This window comes from Amphiura filiformis, chromosome 16 (assembly GCF_039555335.1).
Source record: "Amphiura filiformis chromosome 16, Afil_fr2py, whole genome shotgun sequence".
In the NCBI taxonomy this organism is placed as follows: Eukaryota; Metazoa; Echinodermata; class Ophiuroidea; order Amphilepidida; family Amphiuridae; genus Amphiura; species Amphiura filiformis.
Window position 1 is genome coordinate 63,379,187 of NC_092643.1, and position 21,566 is coordinate 63,400,752.

A 21,566-nucleotide genomic window follows, 5' to 3' on the forward strand; every position below is an offset into this window, starting at 1 on the left:
AATCTTTTAGTGATTAAAGTTAGGGGCAAATCTTTTTCGATTGAATTTTCAGTAGAAAGGGTTGATTTTCATTGTTTTTCAATCTTTTGCCATCCCAAATTAGGGACAAGGCCTTTCCAGTTGAAAAAAAGATTGAAAATGTTCACTCTAAAAGAGTTTTAAATCTCATTCCAACATATGCAACACATGTTATTTGGCAGTACATTAGGAGTAACACTTGATTAGATAGTGAAACCAGTTAGAGTGAAAACAAACAAAAAACATCTCAATCTATTTTTCAATCTATTTAGATTGATTCCTATCATCAATCGTTAAAAGATTTACATATTTCAATCAGCCAATTTAAGAAAGTGAGCAGCAGTCAAAGTGTACCAGAATCCAGAATAATTTTTCTGTGAGTTTCCCAGGACTTTTGGAAGAATTTTGTGACTATCAACATATTAGAAAGCTTGCGATTTCCAAACGCCGTGATCATACGCCCGTGAACCTATTCAAAATCCCGTCACATGAGTGTGACTTTGAATAGATGCACGGGCGTATGATACAATCACTGTTGTGCTGACAGATACTACGGAAGAGATTTATGACCAGGCTGTTGGGTTTCTGAAATCACGTATAATCGAGAGAAATCCCAATAGCTTGGCCCTAAATCTCTTCCGTAACATGTAGTGATATCGGGATGTTTTTGAATAGGTTTGAAACACCCTGTATGACAGGCGAAATGCGTATCATCATGTAGGGTTTGATGACCTTGAGTATCTTTATAATGCCGAAACGTTTCATGAGTTTTGCTTGGAAAACATGAAATTATGTTTTCAACTTAATTGACTGTAATATTGTGTGTTTTGAAAGATTAATTTGCCAATTTTGATAGAGTCTCATCAGTGCACAGGCTGGTTTGTTTTTTCTTTGTGTTCTAATATAAAATATTCATTGCAGTTTATAACAGTATAATAAAGCAATGAAGAAATAACTAAGAACTATACATAATTACACAAACCGGCCTGTGATGTTGATCCCAAATAAAAAAATTTAAAAATGCCCAGTATCGTACATTTTGACAATCATTTTTCTAATTTACATAACAGGTTCTTTTACAAAATATAACTTTCGTTACAATTCCTTAATTTTCCTAAAATGAAATACAAATATATAACATAGCATAGGTCATATGATGCCGTTTCTGTTGCCTAAACTTAGCAATCATTAGCGCAACTGTAGTGTTGTGTTAATTTATATATTAATATTGATATATTAAACAGAGGCTAAAAAAATGTTCAGGTAGCACAAAGCGTTTTTTGTCAATTTGTGTTTGTATTTGCAAATGTGGGTTACATCCCTTTTGATTGGGAGGTCTTAAGGCGAGCTCACACTTTGACGAATAGGGGTGAACGGCAAGCTACGTAAAGGCTGGCTCATACTATGACGGCAGATAACCAACGAAAGGTGACGAACATGAAAATTACAAAATGGTGGCGGCAAAGCGACGGCAAAAGCAAGATTCGCTGACGAGTGGGAACGACCTTCAGCGACAACACGACGGCAAGGGACGAAAGGCTGCGACAGGAAACGGAGACTAGCGACCAAAATCGGACGTTGTCTGGGCGGCGAGTGACGATGTCTCAACGGAGCCCGACAACAAGCAACGAAGTCAGACGGCTGATATATTAATATCTATATCAATAAAACTAGCAGCAGATGGAGATCTATTGCCGTAAAACTTCGTAGATAAGCGGCGTCAAACATACAGGAGGGTTTTGGAAGATGAGTGAAGATGGGCTTGTACAATGAAATGATGTCAGATATGTAGCGGGGATCAAGGTCGTGAATCGCTTTATAGGTGCGCTGTACGGTGTTTGACCGGGAGCCGGGAAACTGGAGAGATGCGTTCATGACGAGATGTGCGTGCGACAATAAACCCCAACGTGCCTATCTATACTATTCGTGTGTTCCGTTGCCCACCAACGTTCCTATATTAATTCTCCGTAGAAATGACGATGTAACAGGATTGCCATAGCAGTTGATCATCACCTGTGTATGTCTGCAATCATAGGTGCGAGTGATCAGCATTTATTTGACATCTATGTTTCAATGCATAGGTACCGCGTGAACGTTGTAGTGCAGGCGATCTATTAATTGAATTCGTCAATTGTTATGGTAGATAATGCGATTATTACATCACTTCTACGGCGAATAGTATAGTAGCCAAACCCCTACACAGTGAAAACTACCAGTCTGACGCGAAATGCTATTGACCGAACAAAACGGAGAACAAATACTACAGGAAATTGAAAGTATGATAAGAATTGTACGCAATTTTCAAATGATATGTAATATAGTTATATAATAGTAAACGTGTTCATGCCTACGGGCAGTGATTTACCTATGATCTTGACTGATTACTTTTCAAATACCTCAGCAGCATTACATCTACATGTATGACGCCTTCAATGTTAATGATTACTCTTGGAAGATATGACAGTTGAATCCGTTGCAACTGGATATTCAACCGATCTTCATCACAATGTAATGGATTGCACACAACATATCATCCATTCTTACTTTTCTCTATGATTATATAATATCCCTCATCCTTACTTTTCTGTATGATTATACAATATCCGTTATCATGAGACATAAAACTGTGAAGAAGTGTGTATCAGAAGAAAATTGACATTATTTGGTATTTTGATGATATATTGTTTGACCATTTATGTAACATAATATGCTTTTCTTCTCGTCACTGCTCTACAGTGACAAGATAATAAGGATTGCTGCAAAAGAAATACGTACAAACGGAGTCGTTTAGAGCAATATGCCGGTGATATAGTAACATGTATGAGGTATGCGAGAATTTGCCGTTCGAATGGGTAGGTTTTTCGCGAGAATTCTTAGACATGGTTCTATTCAAAAAAGAATAAAAGATCCTTAGAGATGAGTCTCTTTTGCAACATTGTCCACGTTACGCGTGAAAAACACAGTAATTTGCCTTGATTACACAACCTATGTTTGGGTCACTAGTAAATGGGTATTAAAGGGTTAGACACAAAAAAACTGGGAAGAAGAGCAAAAAATTGGGAAGGGGAAAAGGGGGGAAGGAGAGAAAAAGAGGGAAGAAAAAAGGGGAAGGAGAAGAGAAAAAGGGGGAAGAAAGGGGAGAGAAGAAATAACGAGGGAAGAAAAAAGGGGAAGGGAGAAGAGAAAAGGAAAGGAAAAGGGAAAGAAAGAGGGAATTTGAAATTTGTACTCTGAAACACTGATTTTTTAGCTTCTAATATGCCAAAAACCAGGAGCTTCAGGTGGCTCCTTGACCCCGCCGGGGCTTTGCCCCGGGACCCCACCAGGGGCCCTAAGGCGGGCCCCTGGACCCCACCCGTTTAACGCTTCGCGGCAAGCCGCTCGCGACTTTTGGTCAACAATTGGGAAATTTTTCAATCTTGCCCCCCCGGAAGGTCAGGTCTGGTTACGCCCCTGATCCAGGTGTTGTGCATCGATAATTCGCTAATGACACCAGCAGATCGGTTGTAACCAATTCGTTATTGTAAAATCGATAAATGTAGTGCATCTCAAGATAACACGACCTACATTGCGAAGTTAAGACACGATAGTATACCTAGGAGCGGTCTGTCTGTCATAAATGCATTACTGGGATGGGCATTAGGTAACGCAGGTTGACAAATCAGTACATTTTGGGTAGTGCCACAATACTTTGCGTAAATAAACCACGGAAGAATGTAGTGCCAAAAAAGAAGCTATTCAGGCTGCAGCTTAACTTTCTATTAGAAACAAGTGCCCTTAGAAAAGATTATGTTTTTCCATATGCATTCGAGTAAGACATTTGATACAACGTGTCCTATACTCGACGGTTATCTAGCTGTCTTTAATACGTTCAACGTGTCCTATACGTGACAGTTGTCTACTGTCTTGAATACGTTGTGCAAGATTTTGTAATTTCCCGGGGGTAAATTCTCAGTCACTGTTTTGATGCTGTTGATGTAGGTAAATGATCACAATGATAATATGAATGGTATTAAACGTCTGTTGGACTTTTGCATTCAAACATTCAAAACGAATTCATAGTTCAATGACTAGCGACAAGCGATTGACCAGCGACCAATTACATGCTTAGTTACTGCTTGCGCTGAAACTTAACAACCCCGTTCATTGTCGCTATTGTCGTAAAGTATTCGCTTACTGCTGGCGTTTACATTGCAGATTCATTGCACTTTGACCTATTAGAGGTTGTCAGCGTCATGGTCATGTAAATGTAACACAATCACTGCACCTGTTACACCTGGACACCATTCTATCAATGCTCGTTAACGAATTGGTAATGTATTGTGAGAGAACTATTCTGATCGATGTGACCGCTACGAGGATGACAGGCTGCTTGTGTTTTCAGCAACAAAGCCGCGAGAACAACGTCCAGAACAACATGCTTATTTGAGCGGCAAATTGCAGATTTGAACTGACAACGGAGTAACTTTTGCAACGAATATAAAAAGCTAAAATCAACAAAAGCATCTACAAAACCACACGCAAAACAAACACGTCAAAAGCCGTTAGTAAAACTGCTTAAAAGGTCACGGTGATTTCAAGGTCATTCGAGTTTCAGCCACTTCTGAACGCGTGTAGAATCGACATTGCGCCAACCTGATGAACGTGCATTTTTACTGTTTAAGCTGATCTTCGAGGCTTAGTTCAGCTATTTGTTACTATATTTCATCATCTTTAAATTAATTAGATAATAATTGATGAGCTCTTTGAGGCAAAGATGTAATGTTTTATGCATCTAGTCAATAATTTGGTAACGACATTGCAGATGACTTTGATCCATTGCATTATCGATATTCCATCAGTGTCGTTGAGATTCTACAATAAGACATAATGTCACTATTGACTTCGTGTTTACATTGTTCAAATATTGACTTCTTATGAGCGAAATAGTGCAAATGTATCTTCGAGGTGAACTAAAGACCATGATCCTACTATTTTCTCGAGACGAAGTCAAGGGAAAACAGTAGGCCCTCTAGTTCAGTCACCGAGGGAATTATTAAACCGAATATAGATCAGTCAATATTTGTTTTATATAACGTATGAAAATATGCGACTGACACAGCATCAAAAGCAGACGATTTGATTACTGAGTACCGTGTTAAATTGATTCACTGATGTCGCGAGCATCAAACGGTGTGAAAAGTTCTAATCACATCAGAATAATTTTTCTGTACATTTTATAAGGAGTAAATCAACACTGAGGTTAGAGTTTTTTCAACTACTTCAATGATCGTTTCAGAAAATAAACGTGACAATTTTGATATACGTGTATATTTATGGCAACTGCTTTTATACAGCAGGTTTCATGCGTCGTTGCCGCATTTTCATCCTTGCCGAAATGGCGGAAATATACTCGTACAAAAACTATCCTCACACTTAAAACAAGAGGTTTTGAGACTTCCATGCTGCTGAATGATGTTGCAGTAGTACTATTACGAGTTCGTCCTTCATAAACGCCACATTGTGCACCATTCACAATGGACATACTACTGTCGGGCTTGTACGAAAGTACACTCCTCAATTTGTGGGCGCAATTAAGTCACATATTGTAAAGATGACATTTGTGACAAATTTCATCCAGGTAGTACAATATGGTGTTAAATATTCTGTCTTCTGCAGTAGTAATTCGGAGCCACTGGGGGACTATATTCTTGCACATGTCCAATGCATGATGAGGCAAAGTATTTTTTATTCTTCCGTGGTACGGGTACGCGATAGTGATCGGCGATCGCGTAGAAGAGGCGATGTCTCCTCCTCTTCTACGCGCCGATAACCAACGTGTCCACCGTCTTGTAGTCATGACCGTTGATCAGCCAATCAGCGTGATTGTTTATCACTTCTGCCTTCACGCGGTATAGGCCGACACACACCACGAAAGAATACAAAATTACTTTATTTTCTGTTGCGTTACAGACCAATGTATACTGCGCCAATAAAGTATCCTTACACTTGGAAAAATAATCACAATTTCCAAACTGAAGAGTATTGGGGTAAATTTGTTTTTTTAATATATGCACTATCTAATCCTGCACATTTTGACACCACATTGAATCCGATGTGACTTCAAGAAGCAAAGTTACAAGGATTTGATTAGAGTAAGGTCCAGTTTTAAAAGTGACAAACTGGCCTATTCAAAACTCCACAGACTAGACATCTGGTTTGAGAGTGGTGAATGGCTAATTTATGCGTTTGGCTTAAATTGGAAGAAAAGAAAACTGAAATAAAAGAACTGACAAATAAAATGAAAGTTATGAAAATTACAGAGAAGTAAAACTGAAATAAAACTGCTTTAAATAACGCTTCGCTGAAGAAACTGTGTTGTCTGTTTGTTTCGCTTGTTGGAATCTTTTTGCGTCTTGTATAGGCCAGTTTGTCACTTTTAAAACGGGACCTTCGTCTATTCAATTGCTTGTAACTTTACTTCTTGAGGTCACATTGGATTCAATGTGGTGTCATAATGTGCAGAATTAAATAGTGCATCTATTAAAAAACAAATTTACCTCAATATTGTTCAGTTTTGAAATTGTGATTATTTTTCCAAGTGTAAGGATACTTTATTGGCGCAGTATATATACCATAGTTAAGGCGAAACCCTACACCATGAACCATCTGTCTAAAGCGAACAAAGCTGAATCTTGAATAAATACCACAGGCAGTGCGGCAAATCTCCAAAACGGGGTGTACACCCCGTCCGGGGTATACACCCCAAAATGCATCATTTGCCGCACTGACAGGAAATTAAAAGTGTAATAAGAATTGCAAGCAATTTTCAAATACTATATTATATAGTTTTATAACAGTATACGTGTTCGTGCCTGTAGGCATGAACAAGACCAATGACTTACCTATGATCTTGACTGATTACCTTTCAAATACCTCAAGAACAGTGTTACATCTATGACGCCTTTAATATTTAATGATACTATTTTAATAATATTTAAAGATATGACAGGCACTCTGTTTTAACCGGATATTCAACCGATCTTCATCAAAATGGATTACACGCAACATTATAATCTATCCTTACTTTTCTGTACTCGTATATACATCCATATACTTCCAATCACCAGACAATGACTTTTGTTGGTATTTTCATGCTATATTGTTTGGCTATTTATGTAACATGATCCCCTTTCCGACTCAAACCATCTCAAATTCTATCTACTATGACTTTGACATGTTTAGTCTTACTTGATATAAAATCGCTTTATCACATATCACATGTCTTGAAAATGACAGGATTATATTTAGTGTATCATAATACTAACGAGCCCATATCTGTGTTTCACTACTTGGACTTTTCTTAAATATACTTTTCTGAAATGAATGGTGATTAAATGGTTTCTGTTACAATTAGTGGTGGATTGAGCCCTGATTTTCCTTAATTTGAAAGTTACACTAACAATCAATAACAGAAAAAAAGAAGACACAGCAAGGACTGGCTCAAAGATCGGGGATACTAGTGAGATTGTACATGTTGTATGTAGGTATGTAATAGGTGGTGCTTAAATTGGATTCAAAAATGTTTCACAGAAATTAATTCTATTGTTTTTGGTAAAGAATTCCAAAGAACGGGTCCATTTGTTCTGATACATTGGTCTGAAAAGGGTTTGTTATTATTTGTTAATAGCAAATCAATGGTGTGTCTTGTTTTTATAATTAGATCCTTAAAAACTACAGGTAAATCGTTTATTTCATGTCTAAACATGAAAACGCCTAGTTCCAGTGTATCATTGACGGCAAGGAGATTACTTTTAACGAATAAAGTAACTGCATGGCTTCTGTAATGAAAGTTATTAATTGTTCTTTCGCCCATTTTTTAAGTTTGACAATTTTATCTAAGTAGTATTTGTAGGTATTCCTCCAAATAAGTATACCATTGTTTAGATTAAGGTACAGTACAAAGTATGAAGTATTCGATACGGAATGTAATGTTTAAGTTTGTTTATGACACCAATATTTCTTGAAATCATTTTAATTATGCAGTCAAGTACGTCGGATGTATACGTAATATCATTAATATACACGATTAATAGAAGTGGGCCCAATATCGACCCTTGTGGAACACCGAAATCTGATGAGTAATTATTAAATGAAACATATTGTTTTCTATTACTTAAAAAGATTCTAAACCATTCGAGTACTACACCCCGTAATCCGTAGTGTTCTAGTTTATATAGTAATATATTGTGGTCAATAGTATCGAATGCTTTCGATAAATCTAAGAATATCCCAATAGTCGTTTCATTATTTTCTACAGCGTTGTTTACTTTGTCTACAAGTTGGACAATAGCCATACAGGTTGAATGATTAGGCTGGAAACTGAATTGTTTGTCATTTAAAATATTGTGATATCTATATATTCCATACATCTATCAAATACAAGAAGAATTTTAGAAAACATGGTAAAAGTGACACAGGGCGGTAATTTGAAAACACATGGGGTCAGCTTTAAACAAAAAATAGAAACAACTTTTGCTATTTTCAATTGATCTGGAACAACACCTGTTGATAATGAAAGATTAATTAATTGCACAATACAATTTAATAGCAGAAAGACAATGTTTTCTCATTTAACTTTGCGACATCTCTAATAGCCCTTTTAAAAGTATAAGTCTCTTTGAATTTTCTGGTGCTGAAAATAAAAAAAAAATGCAATAAAATATACAATGAAATAAGACAATAAACATTATGCGACGATGCATAAAGGCCATGAAAATATCGACATGTGTCTCATGAAAATATTCAAAGAAAACAACTTAATGTATGGCTTTCTAAAGCCTTTCTTACATGTATTCCTATTGTTCTGAAATCTGCTACAGTATTATATAATTATAATCATCTTCAATATCAATGAGTAGGGGGATAAGACCCGGGCACGTAAGAGATGTGTTATAATCATCTTCCAATATCAATGAGTACGGGGATAAGACCCGGGCACGTAAGAGATGTGTTATAATCATCTTCCAATATCAATGAGTACGGGGATAAGACCCGGGCACGTAAGAGATGTGTTATAATCATCTTCCAATATCAATGAGTACGGGGATAAGACCCGGGCACGTAAGAGATGTGTTATAATCATCTTCCAATATCAATGAGTACGGGGATAAGACCCGGGCACGTAAGAGATGTGCCCGGAGATGTGTTACTCCATTTACTTCTGTCTTTTGCAGTTTGGGTTTTCAGTGGCGTACCGTGGCCGCCCCAACCCCGGGGGCTGAAGAAAATTCAAGTTTGCCTCCCTTCCTCAACAGCCCGAAAAGGTTGACCCAATTTTTCATATTACGATTTTTCAAATTTTTTTATACTTTATCAAATTTTTTCCGCCCTTTTGTATTTACTCATTCTTTTTGCCGCCCCCTTCGTTTTTGCCGCCCCTGTTTTTGCCGCCCCTTCTTCTTCCGCCGCCTCTTCATTTTGGCCGCCCCTTGCTTTTACCCCAGGGGGGCTGGCGCCCAAAAGCCCCAAAAAAAAAAAAAAAAATACGCGCATGGTTTTGGTACATAGGTGGTCATTCCCGTCCAGGATCTTATGTTTGATTCCTACGATGTCCGCAGACGTCACCTCCCTCAGGTTCCTTGAGTTTTACCTGTAAGATTAGTGGTGCTAAAAAGATTTACTGCATTACCCCCTTTGAGGGCTCCTTGCAACATGAATAAAGTACTGAAGCTTGAGTTTGCTCAGTTGAGTTGTCGGCGGCCGTTTTTGTTGTTGTTCAATTCCTTGTTCAACCTTTGCAAGAAGCCATTTATTTGCGTGTTTGTCTTGTCAGGTGAGAAGTAGTTCAAAGGCTGTAATCGCTTTGGTGAATTTTGCAAAGTTAACAGAGAATACGTCATCGTCGATGCGCACATCGTCATAGCGTACGCTCGATTGTTTGAGAGTGCGCAGTGAAGATGTGCGCATATCGATATGACGTATTCTCCGTTAATATGCAAAGGCTTTTGCGATATACCAATAAGGTGAATTGGCAAAGTGTTTTAAAAATAACATTAAACTTCTACGTTGTCCTTGCCCTATAAGTGCAATGTCACGAAACTGTTCTCGCCTGTCTATTGTTTTTATTCCCTTTTTCTCGGCTCACTCAAAATGTCTTATATAATTTGTAAAAATCTTTATTAACGTTGAAACAAAAATGCAATGCAACGGAAAAGTATTTGTTATATAATTTCATAAATGGCATTCAGAAAGGTAATGCATCATAGGAGTCCTTTGATATAAACATAATGAATCGTTTTAAGCCAAGTTTCCTTCAATAAATCGGTAGAAAATGGCCGGGCCTTCCGTATCCATTTCCTACCATTTGACACACATCCATCATCAGTGTCACATTAGGAACACGTTAAAATGATTTGAGGAGAGGAGCTGATGATTGTTAAAAACTAAAACATGTATGATTTCCCATGAGTGATTTCACAAAACTATGGGATTTCTCAAACCACCCATAACATAAAAGAAGTATTTCTAATCCCAAAATTACGGGTGTACGTATGTGAGTTATACGTACGAATATATCCAAAAGCTACGAAAAGGTATAGGAATATCATGGGTCCAATCTACACAAGGTCATGATACAACTCATCAGGACTTCAGATGCGTCTATGAAATCGGCCCATTGTCATGTGTGGATTATGAAATCGGCCCCTTGTCATGTGTGGATTATGAAATCGGCCCCTTGTCATGTGTGGATTATGAAATCGGTTCCTTGTCATGTGTGGATTATGAAATTAGCCCCTTGTCATGTGTTGATTATGAAATCGGCACATTTTATTTAATATTAATTAACAAACACAAACTAAATACATATTGTTACTTTCTATACATTCTCACAACGCTACAAAATTTCTTCCATAATCCAAGTTCAGATCAGTAAGTCTCCACAATCGTATACAGAAAGCAGAACATGCAGACAGTATAGTACTTATTGATTTCGCTTTTAAAATGACCAGGTGATGCTTGTAGAACAGTGCTGACGGCATCTTTGCACGGTCTTATTTTATTGGTGTTGATGTGTGAAAGATATAATATCCTGCTTAACACCATCATATAGGTTATTCAACTGTAAGGGATGCTAAACCAGTTTCTTTATTTATCCCACAATGCCCTGTTCTATAGAGTGTACTTTTTTGATTTTTTTAAAATTTGATTTGTTTGGGTTTTTGATAACACTGGATAACCCAAGAAAGCCTCTATTGAAGCTTATTTCCATTTGGGTCCATTTGAATACCGGGACGGGTTGGGAACAGTCAGGGGTTAACACCCTACTCTTTTCGAAACTGGCTGCGATACAAGTACAGTAATGACTCTCTGCACACGGGACCGACGGCTTAACGTCCCCTCCGAAGGACAGGGTACTTTCATGATTCATTTACCCAATTCTAAATGAACCATGGGGAGAGCGGAAGTCTGAGTTTAATCTACAGATGTTGCCAATTAATTTCAGACTTTTTTTTCCAAGTCAATATCCCAGCAAATCGCCACCGCCGGGAATTGAATATATATTATCATGCCCACGTCCAAACCCAGTTGATCCATCGTGTTCAGACACCCTGCGGAGATTAGAGTCCAAGCCCCTGGTGGGAAAAGGTCTGTTCTGGGATTTCTCGAAATTCTCTGTACATTCTGGTACAAAAAACATGGTAAAGAGATAGAAGTAGATAATAAAACCATTGTTACTTTAACGATATCACAAAAGTTCCCCGAGCCATACAAAATTAGAAGTACAGGTTTCTGGTGATATAGTTATGTCTTTTTTGCTGCGCAAGAAAATGTTAGGAGAAACATACCTCACCCATACATAAACAACAATATCAACGCCAAAACTACTCCAGCAAGCCATAAAACAACAAACCGTAAGTGGTAAGAAATAGCAAATTTAGGTTTAAGTTAGTAGATCCCCAGTTAAAACGACTCACCAGACCTACTTCCTACAATATCATCATTATTAGCATCATCATCATCATCATCATCAATTATACAACAAATCTCACGTTATATCCTTCTTCTGAAAGGACGAAAACAACATGTTTTCCAGGTTCGGTAACTTCTCGAATTACAAACTCGTTTGTATGGTTGGGCGGAAATGACCTCAAGGAAGAGAGACATGCAATTTATACGTAGTAATGCATCTACGTTACTTGTAACATATTTTAGTATTTTTAATATAGGCACTATTATAGCTTATTGCATTTATAGACTAGTTTGGCTCCTTTTTTCAGATAAAGAAAGAGGAAAGAAACCTTGAATGATTATTTGCTATCCATATTAAAACCGGTAAACACGGTAAAAGAATGACGATTCTATTCGTGGCTTTAAAAAAAAAAACTTGACAAGGCTATGAAAGCTTTACGTATGCGTGTAAAACATTAATGACCTCATACTTGAACATCGAGATATTAAGACAACAAATTGTCTACGATATGTGCTTGCAGGGAAATAATTAATCGACACATACGACACTCCACGTATATGGCAAAATGACCTCATATCCAATCAATGTTCTCGGAATGTATTTGACTTAAAGTTGTAAATACATGTAATTTTATCATGAGTAAACAAGCGATTAACGAACTGTGCCCTTAAAGATGAGAATGTTTGCGATTCTCGTACGATATTTCTATATTCCCAAGAGTGTCCGAAGGTGTTAATTATATCATACAATTATATCATGGCCATTAGTCTAAATGTTCATTAAAATTGCATACAGAATTCAACTAAGGCAACAAAATCTTGTTAAAGATTCAGTATAAATTCAGTATAAATGCATGCTTGTTGCAAGGGTGACGGACTGGAAGCCTGCAGTACGAAATCCCAGACCATGTCATGTTTGGTTCTCTATATAGATGTTGATTATTGTTGGTGAGGGCTAAATGGGAAAAATGAAAGCTGTGATTACCAGGAATATTAACTTCCAAGTGTCATTTGGCATTTTGATAGGAAAAGCAAATTCTCTTCATTTTTTTTTATCAAACAAAGACTTTTTTGGCCTAATTGTCACATAGATGCGTGCAAGTAATATTGAAAATATCGAATGTTTTATTAGCTTAACTAACACGACTGTGTTTGCTAAATTGACATATATATAGGTGTCGTTTGACGATCGATTCCTTTTTCCTGCAGTCTTTATTGAAAATCGTTAATATCGCAAGCATTCATTTTGTGCAATAATATGATAATGCATAATACTTCATGGAAAACTATAGCGCTATAATTGGAGGGCGTATCTCAGTGGTAAAAAATCGTGCAAACGGTCCTGGGTTCGATTCTCGGCGGTGGAAAACTTGGTGGGATATTGATCTGGATATGGTGCATTTAGAGTTGGGGATACACTCTTATCGCCGATATTAAGAAAATGCTTGAAACAGCATATATTACTCGTATTTTTTAGGGTTAATCAGGGGCTATAATTACTTTAATTAGCACTTTTGATTAAAGAAATAACATGCGTTTAAGCAACATCTGTTTTATTTCGGCAATAAGCAACACTTATTTTAATCGAAGATTTTGTTTTGTTTTAATATTGATATCTGAGGTATATTGAGTAAGAATATAAGGGGTGCCCAATGGGCGCACCCTTGAGCATTCCGAATTCAGGGTCAACGTTTACACAGGTGTCAGAACTCAAAATTGTTTCGATTTTGTTAAACCTATTGCAAAATATTCCCCATAGGCCTATTACAAGGATTCGAAAAATATATACCGACGACGAACCCGAAGATCAAAGGTTGGAATTTGGTCTCCATAGGTGTCAAAAACAGAAGTTCCCAAATTTTGATGAAAGTGGTCTTAAAATGTTTGTACTGTCATTTTCATCTTTTTATGGTCGCGAATTCTCACTTAAAAATGTACAGCTAGAAAAATATCCAAGGAAATATCTATTATAAATAAGGCAGTTTGGCGAATTTGTCTACATTATTTCGGGAAACGGTTTTTTGCGATGCGAAGAATAGGGTGGTCCGCACCTCAATAAAACGTCGTATTTTGTTTCAAAAGCACTGAAAGCACCATGTGGACTAATTCACTAGTTTTCACCTCCAATTATGTTACCATATTTATTCACTCGCATCCTCTTTTTTGTGTGTGTCTAATATCCGGTCGCTGAATCAACTATTCATACACAGATTTATTTGTCAACCTCACAACAAATCAATTACGTAAACAGGATGTTCTTTTGGAGATCCAAACAAGGCAGACATTGAACGTCTTAATAAATAACGCGATAAATTAACCAAAATAGATTTCCCCTTAACAGTACATTGTTTCATGCTGTCTGTGGGTAAAGTGGCAGATGAAGACACTTTATTGCAACCGCCAAAAGTATGAAAATAGCTGCATGGCATAATACGAGGGTGCTTCAAAACACGTCATAATATTATGTTGTTTAAAGTGCTATACTTCCTCTTCCCCTGATGTTATGATAACTGCATTTGATATAATAATTAGTACTTCAGTATTTTGCAACGTCATATTGAGATGCGTGCCTTTGATAACATACTCTATATCAAATAAGACACGGTACATTATACTCAGTTACACCCACTCCATGTCACTAGTCAGTGTGGTTGATTTTTCGAATTAGATCGTTCCTATCAAGGCAACGTGAAACGATTCTACTGATTCTAGTCACATCGCAATTGAACAATTCTATTTGAAATACACATCCCTTCAATAACATGTCAGAATTCAGTGCGATCAACATGCACACATTTATACTACAGGCAATCGGATATTTGAGATGAAATTATATATAATATGTTGGTTATACAAATCGCTCTCAAAATCCTGGGTAATATATCCCATACATGAACAAAACATTCCCATTTGAAGGAGGCGGATGCGTAAGTAAAATTCAAACCGATTTTAAATATTTTACAATTTCTAAATGGAATTTAACAGAATAGGAAACGATTTGAGCAAATTCCAGCTGTATTGAGCAATTTGCGAATCTAACATCATAGCAGTAAATGAAGTAAATGCTCATTTATAGACACACATAATTTACTGAGCTATAACTAATTTCACACACATAATCACATAAGTTCTTTCTGATATTGATGCAGAAGGTTTACATAAAAATTCCCTCTATAAGGAAAGCCAGCCTCAATGTAGAAGAGGTCTTGTAATTAGTTTTGGTCAATGTGAAAGGCATTTTTAGGATCACGGCTTACTACATCCATGTTACATGACAGTCCACCAAACCATCAACGGTGAGAAGATGTACACTGAAACTGCAGAAAACATTAACTCCTAATCTCCTGTCAACTCTTTAATTCATTGTTCTCTAAATTGTTCTGTTCTGGTTTTATTTGTCTTTTCAGCTTTTCACCCACGATATTTCAATTTCCAATTTTTTAATACCATAACTTACGAACTCAATTTCTTCGCTTAGGAATGTCCGATTTTATTGGGGAAAACGGCGTTGTGGAGCAAAATAGCTCTTTATGTGAAAGCCTCCAAATTTATAAGCTGTCCAAAAGATGTCTGTTTTTGACATGATACACCATATTTCTTAAAGACCCATTCAGTGATCCCAGTGCAAGAGTAAAAAAATTAAAATTGTTTATAAATTGCTTAAAAGAGAAGGATAGGCCTAAGTCATTCAAATTGTCATTTGGTATTTTTGAAATGCCAAATTTGGCAAAAAATGAAGAAAACAGCAGTACTGACGAAGTTCAAGCCCCGCCATTCAAATACTTGTAGCTAATTTTAGATACTGTCAGTATCTAAAAATACAGATTCGTGTAAAATGTCTTATTTTGTCTTAAATAGGCCTACACGGCTTTTGGCTGAACCATTCGCAGACTTAGCACATCTATGTAATAACAAAGGTACGGTACCAAAATTTTGATGATTTTTACGATCGTCCGGATGAGCAAATCACTGAATGGGCCTTTAATATTAATAATAGATAAGCTGCCTTTAAAAATATTATTGACAATGTTGAGAGTAGGAATTACCTTGAAAAATGACTAAAAAATACAACATGCCAGTTATATTCCGGTCTGAAACGATCAGACAATATTTTAAACATTAATAACATCATAAACCCAAATCGTGAAAAATCACCCCGGGTAGATTTTTGGCTATTTCTCCTGCCCAAAAGTGTCTGCTTTCGATATACCACGTCACAAATACTACACTGCATTGACTGCAGGTTTTAGTTAAAAGGGCATTTCGTGATCCACAGCATCATCCCCTAACTTTTCTCAAAAAAAGTTGAGATTTTTATATCACTGGAAACCTCTGGCTACATAATGTTTATGTACAAAATATTTCTTGCAGATTAATTCGTTAGCAAAGTAATCGTGAAATTTGAATTTCGTTCTGGTATACCAGAACAAAATTGCAACACATTGTGTACACATAACCATGCATAACTCGTAAAGGCAAAATCGGAATCAACTGAAATTTTTTAGAACAAGCTTTTTTGTGGATATCTACTGAAAAATGTCATAAAAAGAGGATGCTAGGATCACGAAATACGTCTTAAATTCGCCATATAACATAATATAAACTCACCTTATACATGTACATTTTTTATTTTAAAATAATTTGATATTAATTCGCAATGTATAGTTTACTATATGATAGATGGTGGCAAGAACATTTATAAAGGACTGATTACTCACTGCAATCTTCACTCTTGTGTGTCTTGACTGTAAGTTTATGAATCAAATAAAAAAGATAGAAAGTAGCTTCACTTACGTTATGTGTCATTTTATTTATAACATAGAAGTTATTAAATTAATAAAGTAAGACAATTTATTTATATATAAGTGCATAAATTATGCCCATATTATAGCTAGGCCCTAAAAACTTTATTTTGCATCGGATTTTTCCCGTTGAAAAGGCAAAACTGATGTTCATGATAGCAACTATTTCATCAATAGCATTTTGAGTCATTTTTATCCATAAAACGACACAGGATATGATAGATAATTACTTTGACATCAATATGGTCCATATGATGAAGATTTTGATTCTTAGATCTGTTATCAACATGATATCACGCTGTTCAGTGGTCAAGGACCCCGGGTCAAAGACACTGAAATGACATACTTTTCTTCTGCTGACCATATGATGCTGTATATTAACTATTATTGTTACATTTAGGCCTATACCTAAAACTTTTAAAGTCATATTAATTCAAACATAACTTTGGTAATACTCACTCGTTTTCATTCGTTGAAACGGCAAAACATACTTACTTTTCCTTACACATCGAATTAAAATATTTTTAAAAAATTCAACCACAAAAAGTTTTAACAAAAAGTCATTCCAATACCAATAAAAATTAATCTCTTGAGCAAACTGACCCCATCCCAGAAACAGGTACCAGCCCAATGGGCTGGCGAAAAGGTTTGCCCAAAAATCTACAGTTTTCATAGTTCATTTAGACAACAACATGAGAAAACAAAATTCTGTTAAAGGCAGGCGTGAATACTTTTGATAGAATTTGTGCGTCAAAACTAGCAACGTGTGTGAGACGATAGCTGCTGAGTGTGAATAACATAATTTATACAACCTGTTAGATAACAAGAAATCGGATATGTTTAGATGGAATGGTAAATCCCAATTGTGACAACAGATTAATTGCTTATCAAGAAATAGTGTAAAATTACACATTTCTATAGATCATATCTATTTACTTCTTGCTGGGTTGTTGCTACTGTGGTGTTACACCAGACTCAAGCTGCAGGTGAGACAGTACAGCCATCAAACTCACAACGCCGTAGCCAGGCGGCGGTTTTATTTATTTATAACATTTGTCACAAAGCCAGGCAGATCTAATATTGAATAGACAATAAATTGAAGTATTGCCCTTACATTAAAATCAAACCATTACTAGAAAGTATATACGACAGCAAAACAATATCAAACAAAACAAAACATACTTCACTAACGTGGCAATGATAGTTTATTATAAGAGTACGAGATCGAATGAAGAAATCGACGTCCGATAGTGGGTCCCGCAGCCCAGGCGATGCGCCAGATTATGTTGATCGAGTTAAATATACACAAAGACCAGATGGAAAATGTCTTGTGCTTTCACCAGCGAGATCATCAGTTGATTGCCACCTGTCTTGGGGAGTTTCGGCCCTCTTATAATCAAGACTCCCTCGAGGTGGGGGGCCGGCAGTGAAAGAAACACCACCTCCCGCTGGTGAGCTACTAAATAAAACTAAAACTCTGCTTCTAGCATCTGTTGCTAAATAAACAATCTGCTTCTCAGAAAATGAAACCGGCACAGGCCAGCTAACCAAAATAGAAGATCAAGCACCAGTTAGCACCCATACTATGTCAGCATGACAAAGCAAGACGCTTTGCCCATATGGGGATACGCCATCACCGTCAAAAGGGGGATCTGTGTATATGTACCCCCAGATGACCAAACTAGTCTGTAGTATGCAGACGGGATAAGGCGCCTCTAACCCTACCATGCAGCTGGAATCACTTAACCCTAGCTAACTGGAGTTGATATGAAGGAATGAGAACAAGTAAAAGATATGGCTAGCTGGTCTGCCTGCTCTGGCTGAGGATACTGATGATGTACTTCACTTCCAGATTATCTACTCCTCTGAATGTACTTGGACCACACCCACGACGATCCTGATTCTGCAGCCTCTGACGCTGCCCTGCTAACTGACTTTAGCTCTCTCCTGTTGAAGCCCAAATCTCGCAGCCACTTCTGCAAAGAGTGTGCAACAAAACCACGGCAGCCGACTTCGAAGGGGTAGCAAGAAGCCTTCCAACCTCTATCCTTGCATTCTGCTCTCAATTCTGAATACTTGGTCAATTTTCTCTCATGAGCTTCATCAATGTTGTCTGCCCTTGGAACAGTCAGCTCTCCAATGATCACTTCTTTTCCAGTCTCTGACCATATGACAATATCTGGACGGAGTGTGGTGATCAATATCTCTCTTGGAAATCCTCCTTTGCCATCCAGATCAGCTCTAATACACCAGTCATCTGCTGAAGAAAGGATGCTCGATCTTGAACTGGAACGTAGATGATTCTACCTACAATCATGAGTACGAAAAGATCGGCATAAACCTGAGAAAATGAAGCAAGCTTGGTACTTAGAATGTACGGGGCATGAGTGCAGGCGAGCTTGAGATTGTCACAAGAGCAATACAGCAGTTATCTTGTCAGAAATATAGTGGCTAAACCAAGGTCGCTACAGACAATGGCTACACAGTTGTTGGGCAAGGACAGTGGAAAGACAGAGCATTGAGTTAGTGTAATGATAGTCAAAACAACAACCAAATCTTTCGTAGACTTCAACCCAATCAACAACAGGATCATTACCTTAAGACTACAAGGCCAGCCATCAAAACTACATTAGTACAGGTGTATACGCACTAGCATCCACGGCATCTGATGAAACCATAGAACACTTTTACGGCCAATTACATTGATGTGGATAATGTGCCAGAACAATTCACTCTGTCTGTGAAAAACAGGTTCCAGATACTACTGAGAGAGGAACAGACAGCAAACGAATGAATGAAAGAAGCTGTGTTATACAGCAAAGAAAACCATCCCAAAGAGAATGAGACGGAAACAGCCGTGGATATCCTGGAGGTTGCTGAACTTGGCAGATAAGAGTCTGCAGGCATCTAGAATGAGAGGGTTAACGATGAGTGGCGAAAATATCACAAGGAAATGGAGAAGTTCGTAATAACAGAGTCTTCCATAGGAGTGCATGGATTTCAACTGAAATAGTCCAATCGACAAATGACAAATGCAAGTAAGCCCTCACTGGAAGCCAAACTGGGGTGACTCTAAAAGCATAGTCCAGCCACTCGGTCTAAAATATCTAAAATGGCTCCATATTGAGAGTCATTTGACTTCCTTGAAGAGTCATATTTTGTTGACTACCATGCTAAACAGCAGTAAACAATAGCAAAATGACCGCCACCTCAGCAATACACGCGTCGATAATTCTAAATGTAGAGTCAATAGCTGTTAGTTGACTGTACGGGTAGAGTCAATTGACTCTGTAGTGAAAGTCAGGTCCGACTCCCGGGTCCGAGTTCTTTTGAGAGTCAGTGTCAAATAACTACCACGTCATGCACAACTCCGCAGGTAGAGTCAATTGACTCCACGGGTAGAGTCAACAGACTCTCTTGTGACACCAGTTGACTCCTTTTGAGGGTCAGTGCTAGTTTACTCTATTTTGAGAGTCACTTGGCTAAATTTCGCCTATCAGTGCCGTAAATAAACCAATATTGATTTAATGATTTTCTTAATATGATTTGAACTTCTTAGAGCAATTCAATTTCTTCTATATTTGTCCATAATTTGTTATTTATAAACTATTTATATTTATAAACTGCTTAGCTTTTTAAAGGTGCAGAATTCTCACTTAAAATATGTGCAGTTACAAAAGTATCCAAGAAAGTGTGATTATAGTATAAAAAAACCTGTCTTAATACTTTGAAGTCTTTATCAAATACTAATTACGCGTATGGATAGGTAAAATGGTGATTTCCTGAAAATTATGTCAGGAGAGAGAAGGAATGTGTGTGATGGGGTGAGAGAGAAAGTAAAATAACCAATTACAGCTTATTCAGTACACAACTACATAGTTTAGTTCTACTTTTGTGCTATTTGTTTTCAATAAATAACGCGATAAATTGACCAATATGAATGCGATTTTTTACTTCAGGTATTGGCTTATGCTGCCTTGTCAGTGCGTGTGTGAGAAGTTGCAGACGGATTGCAACTGCCAAAAGTATCCAAATAGCTGGCATATAGTTGTAGACAAAGTACTTCAAAACACGTCACAATGCCAATGTTCTTTGTAGTCCACGTCCAGTGATGTTATGATTACTGCATTTTGATATACTCGAATGTAAGTTCATACATGCTGGTGATAAACAATTTCTAAAAGTTTAAACTGACTTTCAGCACAAAAATCCAACTAACCTTGAATTTTCGATGTGTGACACATATCTTCATCAGAAGAAATCCTAGGATGTTGTGATGGACTTGCCCTTTTGTTGATCATTGTCGACTTTTGGTCGAATGACCAACCCTCTACAAAAAAGAAAGGTGTTTGCTTGTCCTCGTCCGACTGACCGTCTCGGCAGTCCCGACCGTAGAACATATTTTTTTAAGTGTTTTTTTTTACAATTGTCGAAAATGTCATGAACTTTCCGTTTTAAAAACTGAAGATTTAAATGATATGTTGTAAAAAACCACTTCCTGCATATTTCCACTGTCCAATCGTGCCTGACTGAGGGTTTCAATATTTCGTATTATCATTCTCAACGTCTACACAAGTAAAACACTATTGAACTTAAAATGCGATATTTTAAGTCTGCCAGACACGTACATGTCAAATAAAGATGGGTTTACCTTAAATTTGTCTTTGGTGGTCAGTGAGTGTTTTACATACAAACATGTACTTCACATTATACTTTGGTGCATGAAAAAAATATAAGAAAAAACAATCTTTTCCCGACCGATCGACCCAACTTCTGAAAGTGATCTATGGACAA